The 19,104-nt window shown below is 37.5% G+C and overlaps 1 long non-coding RNA gene across 1 annotated transcript in view; it reads right to left on the reverse strand.

Annotated features, from left to right (window-relative positions):
• Nucleotides 1-18,817, reverse strand: part of LOC141993390 (uncharacterized) — a 222,888-nt gene extending 204,071 nt beyond the window's left edge. Inside the window, exon 1 of the long non-coding RNA XR_012640839.1 lies at nucleotides 18,718-18,817. This is a non-coding gene — a long non-coding RNA (uncharacterized LOC141993390). The remainder of the gene's footprint in view (nucleotides 1-18,717) is intronic.
• Between the last annotated feature and the right edge of the window lie 287 nt (nucleotides 18,818-19,104).

The raw sequence follows: 19,104 nt of genomic DNA on the forward strand, positions 1-19,104 counted from the left end.
TCTATTCAGGCCATCTTGCCAGCCATTTCCCAGCAGTTTTCCAAACCGCTGTTCTTCTCCAGGCCTCTTCCTTGGGCCTCTGTGGAGAGCCCTAAACCAAGGTCTTGCTAGAACCCGATATATCTCTTAAGAGAAGGCTGCCTCTTTTGGATCAGACCTGCTTTCAGCATGTGGTCACACAACGCCTCCCAGTCATGTGCTCACTCTATAGATTACAATACCAGAACCCTTGGCCTTTAGGGGGTTTGCCCATGGTTGCTCAAAAGACTACCCTGTTACATTATACAAGCTGACAAAGATGAAACAAACTGGGAAACTGTGCACCTGATAGAGATGCAGAAATAAATCCTCAGAAAAATGGCACTTATTGGTGGAAGAGTCAGCTGGTTTCTCTGTTTGGATGCTAGAGATCATAGCATTGGGGCAAACATGACAAGAGGAGGATCCATTGAACAGGAGTTCTGCCCCTTTTCTCAATCACAGATGATTTTCCTCAGGTTCACTGGACTGTGTATTTGGATGCTTGCCCTCTTCAACCTAATATCTATCCTTGTTAAGCCTCATGTTGATTCCCCACCATTATCTTCTGGTGACCCCTTTACTGAGTGAACAAGCATAATTGTAAAAAAATTCAGGGCAATGGCCAGCAAGGAGACACTGACAAATGGTTGAGGGACTGAGCATGAGACTTTCTGGGCCTCGGTATAGGTAAGGTACCCTTTCATAAGTAACCCAGGATCTATTTGGAGCTCAGAACACTATACCACTGTCTGATTTATGCCAATGGAACTCCTCCTATTTATTGTTATGGCATATGCTAACCCCACTACTCCCCACAGAGAAAGTGCTGTAGCTCAGAATCAGATTCCTGACATCGATGCAGGTTTCCCACACTGGGAACAGTTTGGAAAACAGGTGACAAATTAGAATATCTATTGCACATATTGGTGTAGGTGGGCCTAAGCAGCCCAAAACTAAAGATCCATCCCCTCAAATGAGCGGGAGGAATGACTGAGCCCAGTAGGCAAATGATCGTGGGGGAGGGGCAAAAATGAGAAAATTAGGAGAGGAGCGAAGGTCATAGGGCCAAGATGAGGGATCCTGGGGTGGGTGGAATGGCACAGAGGCCATAGAGTATCATGGGCTTAACAAATGTCTGTTAGTGCTGACAGTGTTGAGAGCTGCCAGAGGAAGCCATTTGCTGTGTACAACAAATTATATTCATCCTACAGAACCAATAAACTCATAAACCATGCTACATATTCTTGAGCATCATGTACTAGCAACACCTTACCTATTAGTTAATTATTTGCAAATACACAGATATAGAACACTCCTGTCAGAGGTAGCACCAGCTTTCTCATACTCTATGTACCTTGATTATTTTCCTCTTATATTGCATCAGTGTATAAATACATAACTATTTGTGCATCTACCAGTTGATGCTTTTCAAAAAAAAATGCATACAAGCAGCCAAGCTGTCATGTGCATCTCTACAGCATTATGCTTTAACAAATCCTGTGTGATGGAGGAAAAGTATGGTAAGGAAATGGAGTTAATTCTCAAGCTTGCAAGACATTACTAGTTGCAGGCCCATCATTGCACTTAAGCCAATGTTCACTGTAGTTTGAAAATTTAATCTGGTTCTCTCTGACCATCCAGTGTGGTTTGTAAGCTGTTGATGATAATGGAGGTTAACTGTGTTCTATGGCCTGTGATGAAAATAGCCCAACTCTGTATGACAGACCTCTGGTTTCCATGCCTTATTAATCCATTTGAGGCTCCTGTTTTGAAAGGGCAAGGAACTGTGCCATCATACAAGTCTACTGCTCTGGAAAAAAGTGCATACTTATATATCCTTCGGGAGCTACTCAGCAGTGTTGATCCTGCAAGATTTCCTCCAAGATATATATTTTAATGGGAAGCTGTTTACATTTAAATGTGTTGAACTCCTCCTTGAACCTTGAAGGGTGCATAAGATTATGCTAATGTGACTTGCCAAGAAAATGTATTAGAAATACCTCAAGCCAACATAATTCAACCTCTCTGGATTAAAAAAAGTGCATCTCATATTTCCCCAAGTCATTAATAAGATTGCCAAATCTAAAGGTTTGATATAAACAAAATGATAAATATCTTCTAGTTCAATAAATCTTGATATACTTTTTAACAGAATGAAATATAGTGGTTACATACTGTGTTTTTTCTTTGAGATAATTAACCTTATGTTTGCTGGGTAAATGGAAAATCATTCTTGCACTGTTTGAAAGAATAATCAACACGAAAGGTTTGAGTATCATTGCCCACAAAAGTTTTTTTCCAAATTCAGAGACTATAGTTTTTTGCTACTAGCCCATCTATTTAGACTTATCTTAAATTCTCTTCTATCTAAAGAGAGATCCTTTTTGTTGACCATTGACATCACTATCTATCATATTGCTGACATTCTTTGTCATCTACATTTTAGAAGCTAGGCAAATGTAAATTAAAGTAAAATCCAAACCATTCTTGAACCCCTGCTGAGCAATAATATTAGAGCCCTGGGCTTTATAGATTTGAGAGGTCCAGAGAAGTCCCCTTATTAAATCGTTTAACCTTGAAAAATACTTTAAGTGACTTGTCCCCACTAGGGTAAAGTTGGAAGATACAAATTTAAAGCTTAGTAGGGAATAAAGAAAGAGGACTCATGAAAGTTGAAGACTTCAGTGAGTGCAACCTTTACCCTTAAGAAAGGAAGAGTAAAGATAAGGCCAGATTCTGCAAACATTTAAGTAGGTGCTTAACTTTATTAACATGTATGATTCCATTAATTTCAATGAGACTATCGATGTGGGTAAATTTAAGCATGTATTTGTTTTCTGGATTGGGGCCTAAATGTGGTAGTTTATTAGAATATAATCAACCATAAAATAATAGTTGAGAGATGCATGAGGGTGAAATTTGTCCTATTGCGCTCATTTATAAATGATTGTTGATATTACAGCATTCTTCAATATTGTATTATTAATAATTCAATAGTTCTGTAGTAGATGATGTAGATGTGCTGGAGGATTTTTGGTGGTTTTCTTCTGTTTTGTGTATTTTGTTTCTGTGGGTTTTCTTAGATGGAAATGACAGCCCTTATGGGAAAGTTCTACAGAATTTAATAAGGGTTAAATAGAAATTCAGTAGATTTCCTGTGGATATAATTCTAAAACTGTATAAGATGCGGTAGACACTGATATTCTTTTTTATATATTGTTAACCCTCCTATATAATTCTACAGCCAGGAATATGATTTTCTATTTAATTTGATGACATGCTCAATACTACATGACCTTTCTGGCCAATCACATCACAGTGCCACAGCTCAAATTTTGAATATTCACAGTTAATGCTCAGTGTAAAACAATGTTAAAAAGATATTCATTTATTACATTTGAATAATTAATAATATCCAGGAAACCCAAATCTGCTTGTAGATATTCCACATGCACAGAAAGAGGCTAAATCTGACAAATTATGTATTGTGTATTATCCCTAACCTCTAATGACACACCTTTAATTCTATCTAGGATTTAGTCTTCTTACTTCCCATTGGCCCAACATACAGTACAATATGTTGCTAAGTAGGAAAACCAAATTTGAGAACCTTACCTTGGAATCATCTCCATTAATCAGTTCTCCCCTAAGAGCATCACACCAATGATGCTTTCAACACCTGGGCAAAACAAAGCATGTGAATTGCCATTCACATATCCTCTTGGTTTACCCACCTACACTCACGTAGGTGAGAGCAAAAGCTCTGGTTGCTACTTTGAAGGAATTTATAACTGGATTATATATGTGGAAGGGTAACTGAAATGAAAGGTTAGTGAAAGCCTTTATGACATCCTCTCATGTGGGCCAACATCTTCCTGAGACACTTTATTTGTTGAGATGTAGACACATAGAGCATATACTTTGATCAGGGCCAATGGAGAGACAATCACCCATGCTTTGATCAAAGGGATCTCTCCAGAATATTTTCTCTAAACAAACATCTTTTAAACCAAAAAATTAACAAACAAACAACACTTTCCATCAGTGAGACTTCAAACAAACACTCAAGACAGTCATACAATTCCTGTAAAAAAGAAACAACCTGTGGTCACTGTGACTTTAACTTTTAAGTTAACCCTTGCACACAATTAATTTGCAGCCTGAGAGAGCTCGCTTTGGAGAAAACTTCTTTTAATAGAATGAGAATGATCTGCCTTTTAAAAAAACAAACAAACAAAACAACACAACAATGTTGCAAATATACAAATACAGAGACTATTGTGACAAAGTTCCTCCTCTACCTTGGTGGGTCTTGTGCTTTTTGGCGGATTTGCTCGCCTTGGAGCTTCACAGCAGCCCTCAGTTTGGCCATTTTCATGAACCCACAGTGCAGGTCAACTCCTTCTGTGTCTGACCAGGAGTTGGGAGGTTTGGGGGGAACCCAGGCCAGCCCTATACTCCGGGTTCCAGCCCAGGGCCCTGTGGAATGCAGCTGTCTAGAGTGCCTCCTGGAACTGCTGTGCAACAACTCCTCCTCCCTGGGCTACTTCCCCATGGCCTCCTCCCAACACCTTCTTTATCTTCACCATAGGACCTTCCTTCTGATGTCTGATAACACTTGTACACCTCAGTCCTCCAACAGTATGCGTTCTCACTCTCAGCTCCTAGCACCTCTTCCTCCCAGCTCCTTACACGCACACCACAAACTGAAGTGAGCTCCTTTTTAAACCCGGGTGCCCTGATTAGCCTGCCTTAATTGATTCTAGCAGCTTCTTGATTGGCTGCAGGTGTTCTAATCAGCCTGTCTGTCTTAATTGTCTCCAGAAGGTTCCTGATTGTTCTGGAACCTTTCCTATTACCTTACCCAGGGAAAAGGGACCTACTTAACCTGGGGCTAATATATCTGCCTTCTATTACTCTCCTGTAGCCATCTGGCCTGACCCTGTCACACTATATAATTTAACGATGTCAGGAAGTCTCACTATAGGAACTTCAAAGGGGGGATAAATCCCTGTACAGAGGTCTTATAATAACTTTTGTTATTGTTTCTGAAACAATCTATATTTTCTTAGTGTTTTAAAGGCATATACTAGTATAGTGAATAGGGATCCTCTGTCAAACAGCAATTTTCAAAAATGCCATTACTGTAGCTGGATTCTATGTTAATTATATGTTAACAATGTAACAGTTAAAACAATTATTGGAGTCACTGCCAGACAAGTGAAAACAACATTTAAAGTGGGAACTGGCATTGAGACTGAACTTATAAATATTCCATGTAATTGGTACAAGTCATCGTTTGTGACCATTAACCTCTGATTTTCAAATTACTTCCAGATGGGTGCAGACATACAATTATATGGAGAAAATGCTAATGGAAAATGTCTAAATATAATTTAAAGTGGAGCTTTTACAATCTCAACAATGTACAGACTTCCATGATTTACTCATATTTTCTATCCATCTGCCATTCAGTGTGTTTGATTATTCAACAAGGGGAAGCTGCAGAAATAAATCATACTCACTCACCTGTTATTGATGCATTTCACTCATGCAGTATACCATTATTGTGTCAGAAATCCATGTGAACTCTTAGAAACTAATTAGAGATAACAGGGGTTATTAGCCATGTAGCATTTAACCACTGTTTCTTTATTAAAATATCTTCTTTTCCCCTTTTCCAGGTCATTGCTCCAGCTAACTATGAGAACTTATTTTAGCATTCAGATCTCAGAGATATATCATTTAATCATCTAAACAGAAGTTTTCCCTTAAAAAGGAGTATCCACTCTCTTACACATGAAATAATATAAGCATGGACTTTTATACCCTAAGTAGGACTCAAACAGCAAACTCTGTACTGTATCAAAAAAGTGACCTCCTTCCATTTTACTAAGTTTTGTACATAACATATTGTAAAACTGTAAGAGACTAGTAATCTTGTTTGGTTTGTGCGGAAATAAAATAGGTCATGTACATCACACTGTTTTCAGAGTGCAAAAATAGGTCAGGTGACACCAAAGCATGGTACACAACAGTCACATGACACCGCAAAACAATTTTTAATAAACGTTATAGAACCAGTATTCAAAAGAGAGAAATTGAGTTATAAAATGTTAGTGTGTGTCTGCTGAAATGCAAAGATGTATACACTTTTGTAAACTGTTTATGATCAGTCCTATTAATCCATTTTTATTGGGACATTGTAAGTTTAGTGCATTTTAAACAAACATGTCACCAGCAACACACAAATATTTAAGCTGAAAGAATTTTTAAAATCCAGCTGCCTTTTGACTCTTTATGGCCTGAAATAAGTGGTTGTGGTGGGAACTAATATTAATCTGGGAGCAACAACTTTGGTAAGGCAGTTCTTAAGTGCTGCCCTCTGCAACATGGCTTGATTTTTATTTATTTGTTTTTTTATTTATTTTGCTAGGTCTGTGAACCCTTGTGATGCCCCCAGTTTGAGCACGCTATCTCTCAAGCTTGGACAAAAGATCTTTTAAGCCAGTTCCACATTTAGGTTATCTAAGGTACAATGTTTAGATAGCAAAATTCTTAAAACCAACTTTCTGTTGGATTGTCTTTTAATGCATGAAAACATGTCAAAGGTCTGAGGGTTTGTAAAAGGTTGTTTTTACAAAAATGTACACTTGAGGCCAAATTCAGCTGACAATGTCTCTTTAAAATCAAAGAAAAGTTGAATAGGGTAAATTGTCCTTACCTATAGTATAAAAAATTAATAAGCCAAAAACAATGCCATTACAATAATGTTGCAATTCATACACATATGTCACTTGGGATCAAACATGCTTCTATATGATATAAACAATAGATGGTGATAGGGTCATGTTGCACTAAAGAATATATCAATCTGTGTATCCCTGCTATGGACTTTAGTCCAGCTATGGACTGGATCTTGAGAGGTGCTCAGCCCTCAGCTGACCAGCACCTTAGATCAGAGGTTCTCAAACTGAGGTTCGTGACCCCTCAGGGGTCGCAAGGTTATAACATGGGGGGTGTTGTGAGCTGTCAGCCTCTACCCCAAACCCTGCCCCTTCTCCAGCATTTATAATAGTGTTAAATGTAAAAAAAAAGTTTTTAATTTATAAAGGGGGGATATCATAATAAAGTTTGATATCTTTAGCAATCAAGATTGCTGTATATTGACACAGGAGAACTCTACTCCCACGCACAGCATTGAGGGAAGCAAATGAATAGTAACTGCATACAGATCAAGCCCTGGAGACAGCACAGACAGGAAAGGCAGACATGTGGTTTACTTCTCACACAGCATAGCTGCTAGCTCTTCCACACTAGCTTTGTGCCTTCCACAGTGTGTGCAGAAAAACAGAAATAGCCAGCCAGAATAGAGGGTCAGGAAGCAGGCACTGTATGTGACATGATCCCATATCCCCAAGTCATGTGGCTGGCTTACTGCTTTCTATGGTAGCTTAAGATGTTAGAGTTAGCATTACTATGTACTCCCTACTCTGTCAAACCCATCAAAGGCTTGCCCCAAACACAACAGGAAGACAAGACAACAGGAATATGGTTTAACTAGGCCTCAGCTTTATTACTAACACATCTGGGAACTATCCAGTAATAACTCATCCAGAGTGGTTCATCCTTCCTTTATACTCTTTATCACCTGGAGCAAAACTACTGTTAGCCCCCCAACCCTGCTAACCAGGTCCCAGCACCAATCCTGGGGACCCCACTACCCTCCCTCATTTGACCATTAAGGGGGTAGGGGAGAGGGAGTTGTCTCCTCACTGTACCAGCCATTAGGAGTCCCAACCCATTCCCGAATCTTGAGGAAATGTCTTCTCCTAATCTGCTTCCAATTCTGGTTTATCAGGGAACCAGTGCCTCTATTAAATGAGTACCTTCACTGGGCACCTGCCACTAGGAGGCACCAGCAATTTACTTGGTTGACTTCCCCACATCACTACGGGATTCCCAGATTGTTACTCATCCCTTCTTTAATAGTATCCACAGTCAGATCCACTCGTTAGTTGGAGAGGTCTGCTGCCTCTTCCTGGAATAACTCTAGCAGTGGATATGTAATTTCATGATAAGCAGTCATCAGCCTTTTCCACTCACATAGTTTAGATTTACCCCTCTCGCATGGCCTTGTCTATTCACAAAGGCTCTGTGTATGCAGCTTCTCAAACCAGGTTACAATTACCCCCGGGAAAAGGACCTGACTCCAGCCACTCCAACTCTTGTGACCCATTCATTTGAGCCTGAAAAAAGGGATAAACAGGAAGAATTTAGGACATAGCCACTGAACTGTCCTCCCCAACAGGGGCCTCTTTTATTCATTTGGGTGGCACCATTGATGGGAATAACCCATTGAGGTCCTACTCCAAGATGTGACATGGATATAACCACTCCAGTCTGGAACAAATAGGATCACCAGGGGAACTTCAAGAATAGGCACTCATTGAGATTACCATGAACTGAAATTTCCTTTTCTGAGGTAACTCTCTTTCCTGGGGGGTGGGGAGAGGAAGAGTGCCCTAGCACCAGCAGCCTCCAGACTAGGCAAGTCTGTATTGCTTTGACTGGGTACATCTCAGCCTCCCCACACTCTTGTAGTACTATGACTTACCTCACCATCCCACAACTGGTTTGTTGACTGTCTGAGAGTCAGGGTGTTAGATCTCTCCATTCACATTGCAGATCCCTAAACTCCAAAGCCATATCTAAATCTTCCTTTGACGACACTTTATTACCCCTTAGAGAGACCAATAGTGTCACTAAAAAGTAATACCTAGTATCCACATGGAAAGTATGCTGCTCAGTAAATAAGCCAGTGCAGAAGGGGGACAGTTTAGAGATGTACATTGTTCACTTGTATGTATCAGAGCCATTAGTTGAGAACAGGGTGTGGGGAAACATTTAAATATCTTTTGTTTTCGGATTGTTTAAATACAAATATTTATCATGGAAAAGGCTGTAAAATCTCATGAAAATGAGAGAAAGCTAAATACATATAATTCTGATATTTCTTACAATTGATTTTACTTTTTTAAGCTGTGACAAATAGGCCAGCCTATAACCTACTTCAAATGAGTGTACAAGTGCACTTGGTATACATTATGTTGACTAGCCTGTAATCTCAAATGGGTCTTTCCTTTGTTCTCATTTTGTAGTAACTACAGTTTCTTTGATTTTCTTGCTCCCAGGCATTTTTGAAGGAATTTTTCCTATTTTCAAAAATTCTACACATTCCATTTATTGGCTTCTCAAAACGACAAAGCTATTTGTATTGCATTTGACATAAGTTATTTTTTTGGATGCTGCAGAAATTATATAAAAGTATAATAAGTGCTATTAAAAAATCTATCCTCTTAAATGCTTCACACTCCAGACAGGAACATTAAGTCTCCTCATATAGGTTTGCATTCATTGAATGCAGTAATAGTACCTATTTTCCAATTTTACGGTCCACTGCATCCCACAAAATATGATTTGTGGGATTGCACCAAACCAATCCATGTACATGTACAACTTTCCTCAATCCACTAAAACTTTGATATATAGCCTAAATGAAATATTTGATTTGACTCTCTCAGAAGTGCAGTGCTCCAGAGTTAAACCTTAAAGAAGTCATGTAGCTAATTTTACTATAAACATTTCGTTTTAAACTCTGTTTCTTGCTGATATACATTAATTTTCACATTACTGGTTCTGATCAGTCTCACAGAAGTGCAAACTGAGATTTTCAGTTCACTCAAATCTTCAATAATTTTGAAAGTCCAGTTTTCATATGTCAAAGTCCTAAAATCAATGTACTAAATCAGTATCACTACATGGCCCTTCTTCCCTTCCATACCATTGGCTCAAACATATTATATTGGGACTTAGGAGACTCATTCGAAACAGATTATTAGTTTTAAACCCCCTTCCAGCACCCAGAAATGTTGCACTAGCCTATAAGAATCCAGAGAGCTGGAAATGAAGAAAATAGACAAACCCTGTTATCACTCAATTTTGATCAGCCAGATCACACTTTTGATGAATGAACCATTCATGATTATTTTGTGCTCTACATAGAAAATTGGTTTTATATTCTACACTGAATGATCAGTGTGGCCTTTGAGTTTAATGTCAAAATTACTTTAACTCAGAAAGAACACTCTCCTTCTTAACAGACCCCTCCTTATTTCCTCATCCCAATTTCTTTATAATTATTCAAATGTCAATCCCCCTAATTTATTAATTAAACATTAGAATAACACAGATGGAACTTCTTTTAACCCCTTTGCTAACAAATGCATCACATTACAGTTGCCTGAAAAAATTAAAGTTAGTCCTTGGTATTACAATAGTTCCATTCTGTTTTTAAAGAAGTTCCAATTATTTTCTTTTCTTATCTGGCTCTTTTGTAGCTTAACAATTCATCATATTTTCCCCAAAGGCTAATTTCCAGTTTTTGATGCATGCACAGTGATCCCAGTGGGATTTCACTGAGATCCCCCATCTGTACATCCAATGGTGGAATGTGGCCCTTCTTATATCCCCTTTATGCACAGACTCTTGTAGTATCAAAATATAGCCACCTCAGAATCCTCTGTACGCCACTGATTCATCTCTAGAATCCTTCCCAAATACTCAGAAGAACACACACAGATCTGCATTTTATATCATAAGAAATTTTAGGATGAAAAACAGCAAAAGTTCATCCTTTCCAACACCTTTATACATAATACAAATTGCATATAAAAGTCTGCTCTCCCGCTTTCTGACTATTCCTTGAATCTTCCTCATTACCCCTTGAAAAACAAACAAATAAAATCTGAGTCCAGTTCAGCTCCCGTTTGCAAAAATGAATCTCCTATTGCACCTTTGAGCCAAGAGCAGGATTTAGCCCAAGTTTCTCCAGAACATATTTAGAATCTTTGTTTCAATCACTTATAACAACAACATAATCATATTATAACATAGTTTTTGCCTTTGAAAGAAATAAAATCCTGAGTGCTTGCATAAGACTGTTGCCTTCTGCAGTCCTTTGCTGTACCACCTGTATGTATAGCTATAAAATCTTGCTGTAATAAGGTGAGATGAATTGCACACAATTTAAAATACAGTCTGACTGTCGCTAAATTGATACCCCTTTGCATAGTACTAAAAATAAATCCCTCTAAGTAATATCCACTTTCTGTATTTCTACTTAGAATCATTTTTAACGCCATTGAGCATTATGCCAAAGGTTTTATTTTCATTCTATCCTCCAGAGTCCCAGATGTTTCTCCTGCTGGAATATTTTGTAGCATATGAGTGCTGAGATTACTGTTTATTTCCTTTCTCTATTTTCACCTCATATTTCTCTACTGTTAATTGCATAAGTCACTTATTTGCTTGTCTCCTAGCAGACCCAACAAATTCTCAATTCCATCCCACCCCACCCCCCATCTGCTTCCTCCTTTGCACTCATAGTCCAATGTCAAGCATCCCAGCAGTTAATCAGCAGTAAATTTCCTCTCCCAAATACATGCACCTTTCTGAGGTCATTGATATAGAACATAAAGTGAAGGCAATTGGTTCTGATTCGGAACATTATCACATCCCCACTTCCTTTCAGTACGATCTGCTTCCACTTATTGTGTCTTTCCTACTAAACCCAGTTCTTCATCTCTTTCCATATTTAGGGGCCATGTAGATACTGTGTATTACTGTGCTAATTTAAAACCATGAAGACGAAGTATATCAAAAACTTACCATGTGTCAATTTTCTGTTGCTTACTTTAAAAAAAAAGATGTTTGTTTCATTAGGGATGACCTGCTGCAAATGCATTTCTGGATGTGATTAGTTTAATCATAATTTTGAAGATGTTCTCCGCTTTCTGTACTTTTTAAGAATTTCTGATATCTTCGCAACTTATATCAAGCATTCAGGGTTTAAAGTTTTTCTGAATCTTCTCCAGATCGAGTAGGTATTATATAACCTTCTCTCTGACCAATTAAATGTATTTAAGACTTACCTACCTCTTTGACCACTTTTTTCAAAATCTGAACCAGGACATTTTAATAGTTTTTGGACAGTAATTTTTAGATCCCCTTTCCTAACAAGACCTTGTTTTTTTTTGTGGGTGTTTTTTTTTTTTATTACTTTTAGTTTTATTCCCACTGGAAAATTTAGGTCAAATTCTAGTCTTTGTTGCTCATCTTCCTTTTAAACACAGATAAAGAATTCATTTTTATTTTATTTTCTTAAGCAATGCCTACCTTTCTGTCTATAAATGTCACTTGCCATTTTTAGGAGGTCCTACTGCTTCCCTCACTGACTTCTTGGTTACGTACTTGAAATATTACCCTTTTTTACAGTCTGCCTTTGGTTCTGTGCTGTAGCTTTTTGTTTCTTACCATCTGCTAAACTATTTCTTTCCTCCTCATTCCAGATTTCCATTCCTCTTGTGTACCTGGATGATGAGTCTGGATTAAAATGGACACAAACTCAACATTTGCTTAAAAAACAAAGAGAAAATAGAGAAAAATAAAATAACCGACAAGCCAAAAACATTAATTTATCCCTCACTTGACTCTCTCGCTTAAAGTACATTTTGCACATTATTACCTCTTATAATAATAATATGGAGATATACCTATCTCTTAGAACTGGAAGCGACCTTGAAAGGTTGTTGAGTCCAGTCCCCTGCCTTCACAGCAGGACCAAGTACCGTCCCTTATTTTTGCCCCAGATCCCTAAATGGCCCCCTCAAGGATTGAATTCACAATCCTGGGTTTAGCAGGCCAATGCTCAAACCACTGAACTATCCCTCCCCCCAATGAACTATCCCTCCCTCCCATTATTACCTCTTGATATTGCTTTGACTCCTAGATGGCACATAAACATTGGATATTCATTAACTTATCTTTTACAAAAACTTTTTGTTGCCCTTCTCTATCTCCTTTCTACTCCTATTCTATCACCCTAAATATTGTCAGTTTTTCTAAAATTTGTTCCATTGAAATTCAATATCTTTATTCTATTTGATAATAAATACTTAAACACTTTTCCATCCTCAGAGTATTTTACAAATATTAGCTATTTAATTCCCACATTATGCCTGTGATGTAGGTACAGAAGAAGACATGAAAATGTCAGAATTTGCTATTACTACACAGGTACCAAAGGCACCTCCTAGTTTAGATATAGCAGAAATCTCTGAGGGTATGTTTACACAACTATTAGCGTACCTCCCAACCTGAATGGACAGACACGGGCTAGCTCTGCTTGAACTAGAGAGTAAAAATAGATGTGTGGCCACTCTGGCAAGGATGACGGCACAGGCTAGCCACTGGAGTATAGAGCATGCTTCCCAGCCCCAGTATACAGACAAGCATTAGCTCTGCTCAAGCTAGTGGGCACAATTCTTCAGGCATCAGAGTAGCCATCCAACTGCTCTCCTCATCCTCTCCCCTTCCCAATTGCTGGGAACATAATAGTAGATGATGTTAATTTAGCAACAGTGGCCTTCTAACCTCTAACACCGAGCACAAATATCTGGAATCTCTTCTCGACTTCCCCTCCAGACTAGCACATGGCCAGCTAACACAGCTTTAAGCATAGCAACCTGCATCTTACTAGGATTTTCCAATAGTGTTCAGCTAACCTGACTGAGTTTAAATAATTGAAGATACACACTCTTTTTGCTCATCAAGACAGGGCTTGTTCGGTTAATCACCAATTCAATCAACCTCCTTAAGGAAGCAATATGGAAATATTAGACTTTAAATAGAAATATTTTTTCCAGTTTATTAGGTTTCTGAGATGACATTACTTGAGTCAGTATTGAACTATTTTAAAATTCATGGTCATTTCTCCAAATATAGGATTTCTGTTAATCATCCTGAAATCATCTGGTCAAGCTGATCTGCAGTTATATCAGGGATTCATACATGGCCTTTTTAGGATTTCTGGTTATCCATGGAAACACTGTAGAGCATCTGACTTTAATTCCTTTATCTCAGTGGTGGCTATTTGGCAAGTTAAATTAGATCCTGTTAGATTGTAAGCTCATCGGGACAGGGACTGTCTTTGTGTTTCATGTTTCTACAGTGCCTGGCACAATGGGGTCCTGTTTCATGACTAGGCTCCTAGACACTATTGTAATGCAAATAATCCATAATAATAATTAATACAATAATTTATGGCAAAATCTCTTAAATTGCTTTTCACCTGAACATCTTCATCTTGCAGTTCAGGAGAATAGCTTTAACAATAACAAATGCTTCACAAATTCTGCAGTTGATTAAATAAAATAACCTGTCTGCAAATTATGAACAACAACTTTTAAAACACAGGATCTACTTTGTATATGCAAATATAGTACACATTCGGTTCATTTCCCCCTTTCCTCCTGTAGGTGGCTACAACAATTTCTTTCTTGGAAGTTCTTCAGTCTGGGGTCCTGTAATCCTTCATAATAGTTATCTGTACTTCAGCCTTCACAGCCCGTTCACTGAAATAAATGATTTCATCTTTCCCAGTATGTGCAGAAACAATTCTTTTTCGGAAAGAAATACATCTGTAAGACTCTAAGCTTTTGGAAATTCTGACTAGAAAAAAATGTATTAAAATCTTCAGAGCTAAGACCACTTATACAGAAAGAGAAAGAAAAAGATTCATAGCATCCTCTGTCTCATACCGTATATAGATCCTTTGCCTATACGGATCTAAAGGGACATCTCAACAGGCAGGAACCAGGTCAAGAGTAGCACACTTTCTATTCAGAATCAGCTTCAGAAGGAACACAAAAATAACTATAGTGCTGTAGCATAGTGTACTACCTCCTGGGAAATTAGAACTGGAATGATATGGAATGATCTTGTATGAGGCTGGGTAATTAAAACAACAGATAAATTGATAAATTTAATAAATTAATTATTCTTGTTAATGCTATACGGCACAATCCTGCAAAGCTTTACTCATGGGAGTAAGAAATACATGCATGAGTAAAGATTTGCAGGATAAGCCCACACTTTGGTTTATTTAATGGTTATTGTAGAGGTGATGTTATGCCCCAATTCAGATCCCTGAACATATCTGCTAAATAAACTAGTAAAGGTATTACAGGTACAATATTACTTTCCCAACTCAAATCTGGAATAAAAACTGCAATATCATCTGGTCTACGAAAATATGACCTAGGTTCATTGGGAAATTAAAGATTATTTCATTTAAAATAAAAACAAGTGACTCCCTATGCTATGTTTCTTACACCATCTGTGTTCCTTATGTCTGCCTTTTAGGCTTTAGGACAGGCATGTTCTTTATCATTGTGTCTTGTACAGCACTACAAATATAGACTGTGCTTAGCAAAACAACAAAATCCATACATTTCAAGAAAATGTCTAACATTCACAGGCAGAGTTCTGAAAGCTACCCAAGAATGTTGAGGGAAACCCTGGTCCTGCTGAAGCCAATGGCAAAATTCCCATTGATTTGAATGGTACCACAAGTTCAGAGTGAGATTTTTCTCCCCAGGATAATTATTATTATTATTATTTGTAAATTATTATTATTAGTAGTAGTAGAAGAATAGTTGCACCTAGAACTTCCTATCATGGATCAGGAACAAAAAGACAGTCCTTGTCCCAAAAAGTTTATAATCTAAAACAAGAGACAACAGATGGATACAGACGGATGGGGGAGTACAAGGAAACAAATATGGTCAGCATGGTATGCTATGGTTTCAGCACAACAGCAACCTAACCATTGTCAATGTTTGTGTTGGCCTCATGTCAAAGCAGAGTTTTAAGGAGGGTTTTGAAGGAGGATCATTAGTTAGTATAACACGTGTATGCGTAGACATATATATTTTAAAAAAGATCATTTGGTAAAAATGCACATTTAAAAAGGAACTGGTCATAAATAATTGTTTCAAGCAATAAAACAATGCAAAGGTTGCTGGTTAAGTGACTACCCAAAACCCACGGAAATCAAAGGGTTCAATAGGCTCTAAACAAAATAATCTGTTTATTGAAACTGTTTATACCTTTAATCCTGCACAAGTTCATAGCAGAAATGTGCAGGGAATAAAATCACTGATACTATTTTCTATCCATGAATTTCCCTTTTATGACTCTGACCCTTTGTGGCCGAGTGTTATTTATTTCTTAGTGATGCCATTCAATTAGACTCTATGCACAGATCTATATGGTAAGAAGCACACAAACTGAATTGTTAGAACACTTGAAAGATTTGCAATTGTGACTTACATGTTAGACAAAAGTAAAAAGCAGATATAGTCTTGAAATGTGTTTCCCAATAATAATAATTCTAAAAAGCATATAAGGCCAGAGCCCTAAGGAAATAAAAGAAAATGCCTACAGAACACCCACAGCCAAGGTTGTCCTTCCAGTAGTGTCTAATCCCTGGTGATAATAGCAATTAGAATACTACTTAGCATTTACACAAGGCAGACAGTACTAAAACCTGAGGGTCTTGTGAGAACAGGTCCTATCTGCTTCCCTGGATATGTTCTTGGGTTTTTATGCAGTCCTAGGGCTATAAAAAAATACCAGGCCCGGGACTTGTATAATTTTTTGACTGGTCAGAAGTGTAGTGTAGAAAATTTTATGCTGAATTAAGAGATGTATACATTTGGACCTGGAAACATTCATAAGGGACTTTCAAAGATAAAATGGAGGTTTCTGCAGTTTTAAGGCCTGTTCTTGATGTCAGTGAAGTCAATTTCAATTGTATGCTATGGGGGCATTAGAAAGCATTAAGAGTGGTTAAGCAAAACAGCCGTGCTATACAACTGGGCTGAAGCCAGCCCAAAATTCTGAGATACCAAAACTTAATGGGCTTTGTCTAATAAACATTTTTATGGGCATATCCATCAAAAAGATATGATATTCTCTCTTTAAAACCCTATCATTGTAATACAACACAAGTCCTCTATTTTAAATCTCTCTTCATACTAATGATTCTCTAGATACATCTTACTTGATCTGTTTTACCTGCAGTATTTCCCCCCGCAAGCTTTCACCCTTTCATGCCAATGGCAAGATCTTTCCTTCCTCTCTCATAACAATCCATACTTACTCCAAACAGTAGGAAAGATTTTCAAAAGTACAAATATCAATTAGGCACCTAACTCTCAGTCTCCCCCTGCATCCATTATGTCCAGCTAGGAAATTCATTGCAAAGTAAAGTTCAAAGGCAAGAGTAGAAGTAACTGGTATTGATGCTAGGGATGAATGCTGGTGTCCTGATCCTGCCAACAGATTTTACACCATATGAACAATAAAGTTATGGAACTTCTTTTGATACATCAGCATTGATCAATGTTCATTTTACAGAGGTCACAAACATGCATGAGCAACATTTCAGTGAGGTTTCCACAAACCGTTGAAGAGCTCACTTGCATTGCTTATTCAGAAGCAAATTCATAAATCTTTGAAGGATCATATGTCAAAATATACAAAATAAATAACCTTAAATCTAACTTTTTTTTTTCATTTTGTCTACCGGTACATTTTGATTATCATCGACAGAAATACTTTACATCGGTTTGTGTGTGTGTGTGTGTGTGTGTGTCACAAACTCAATGTTTATTGACATTTGACAATAAAAATCTAATATTTTCAAGCCTAAATATTTTTAATCTGAGATTGCCTCTCTTTGGGTCTGCTAGGTCTATTTATTTTCTATTGCAATTGATCAGCTTGGAGCAAGGTAAGATACTAAAGATATTTGTACATTTAGGTAAAAAATGAAACAGTTTTAGAGAAACCTTCCTCATCTGAAAACAATACCACGTTTGGAGACTGAAATATATAATATAGTGAAATATTAAAAATTCTCTATTGATAGATTTCACACTCCAACAGGCTCAGTTTACAAACACAAAAAGCAGGAAAAAAAAAAAAACTAATACAGCGCACAGATAAGGACTGATCTAAAAAGTCGGATAGAGACTTGAAAAAATATTCTTAAAGAAAGTGAAACTGAGAATTGACAACACCACAAATCTCCTTTCAAGATCCCTTACCCAATGTGTTTGTGTCACCATTATATACAGCATTTTTCCACTGTGCACACTGTTTCTAAATTATATATGCCACGAGGCCTACAAACCAGGAAAAAGTGTTTTGACATATACCACTCAAGTGTGAAAGTAACCTTTAACTTTAGTGGTTTATTCAGGAACTATGCTAGTGTTTTTAATTAGCTAATGCTTCCTTAAGAGCTGCAGTCCCCAAAAAACATAAATAGTTCCATAAAATGGCTCTGTTTTAATTTCTCTAGTTTTAATGTAGCACACAGTACCCAATTCTACATCCCAACTGTAATTAGCAAGGATAATTACAAAAGCTGTATGAATAGTAGTTGCAGATGCTATGATAAGTATGTTTAGTGTAGTCCTATGTACATTACCAATATTACAAAATTTATTATGAAGAGACATCAGTAAGAACTAAGTTCGAGTGCCATTGAATATATATATAAAAGTTGTGTGACAGGAATCTGAGTAAGGGCTCAGTGATATACATTTCCCATTTTTAAAGAGGTAAATATTCAGAAAGCCATAGCCTCCACTTTGTAAGAAACAGGTAAAAATATACAGGAAAAGGAATTGGAATTTTGTATCTTATTGTCATGTAAACTTGTATTTCTAAATAAAAAAAATTAAAATGAACAATTGCCCTTTGAAAAGAAACAGTGTAACCTACCCTGTAGAGACCCAAAAGGAGCTCGGGCTTTTCCAAACCTAGTCTGCTTTCATTATATCTCCTCCTAGGATCCTTCTTTGGAATAATGTTATGGGAGTCTGAGACATATCAGTTATCAAAGGCAGCTGTTGCCATAACAACTAGGGAAACAGTGACCCTCCGCAAGTATACAATTGAACAAGAGGGAGGGAATGATGAGTGGCTGATTATTTCTAATGTCCTAACGTTACTGCTTAGGCAGGAGTATGGGGTAGCAAATGTGCATTATGCAGGGAGGGAAGGAAATCAGGCTTTTCCATTTTCCCCATATTTCCTAAAAAACAACAAACATGGGAGATCATTATAATTCCACACACATATTAATCATTGGCTGAAATTGGGTTCAAA

This window comes from Natator depressus, chromosome 9 (genome assembly GCF_965152275.1).
Source record: "Natator depressus isolate rNatDep1 chromosome 9, rNatDep2.hap1, whole genome shotgun sequence".
Taxonomy (NCBI): domain Eukaryota; kingdom Metazoa; phylum Chordata; order Testudines; family Cheloniidae; genus Natator; species Natator depressus.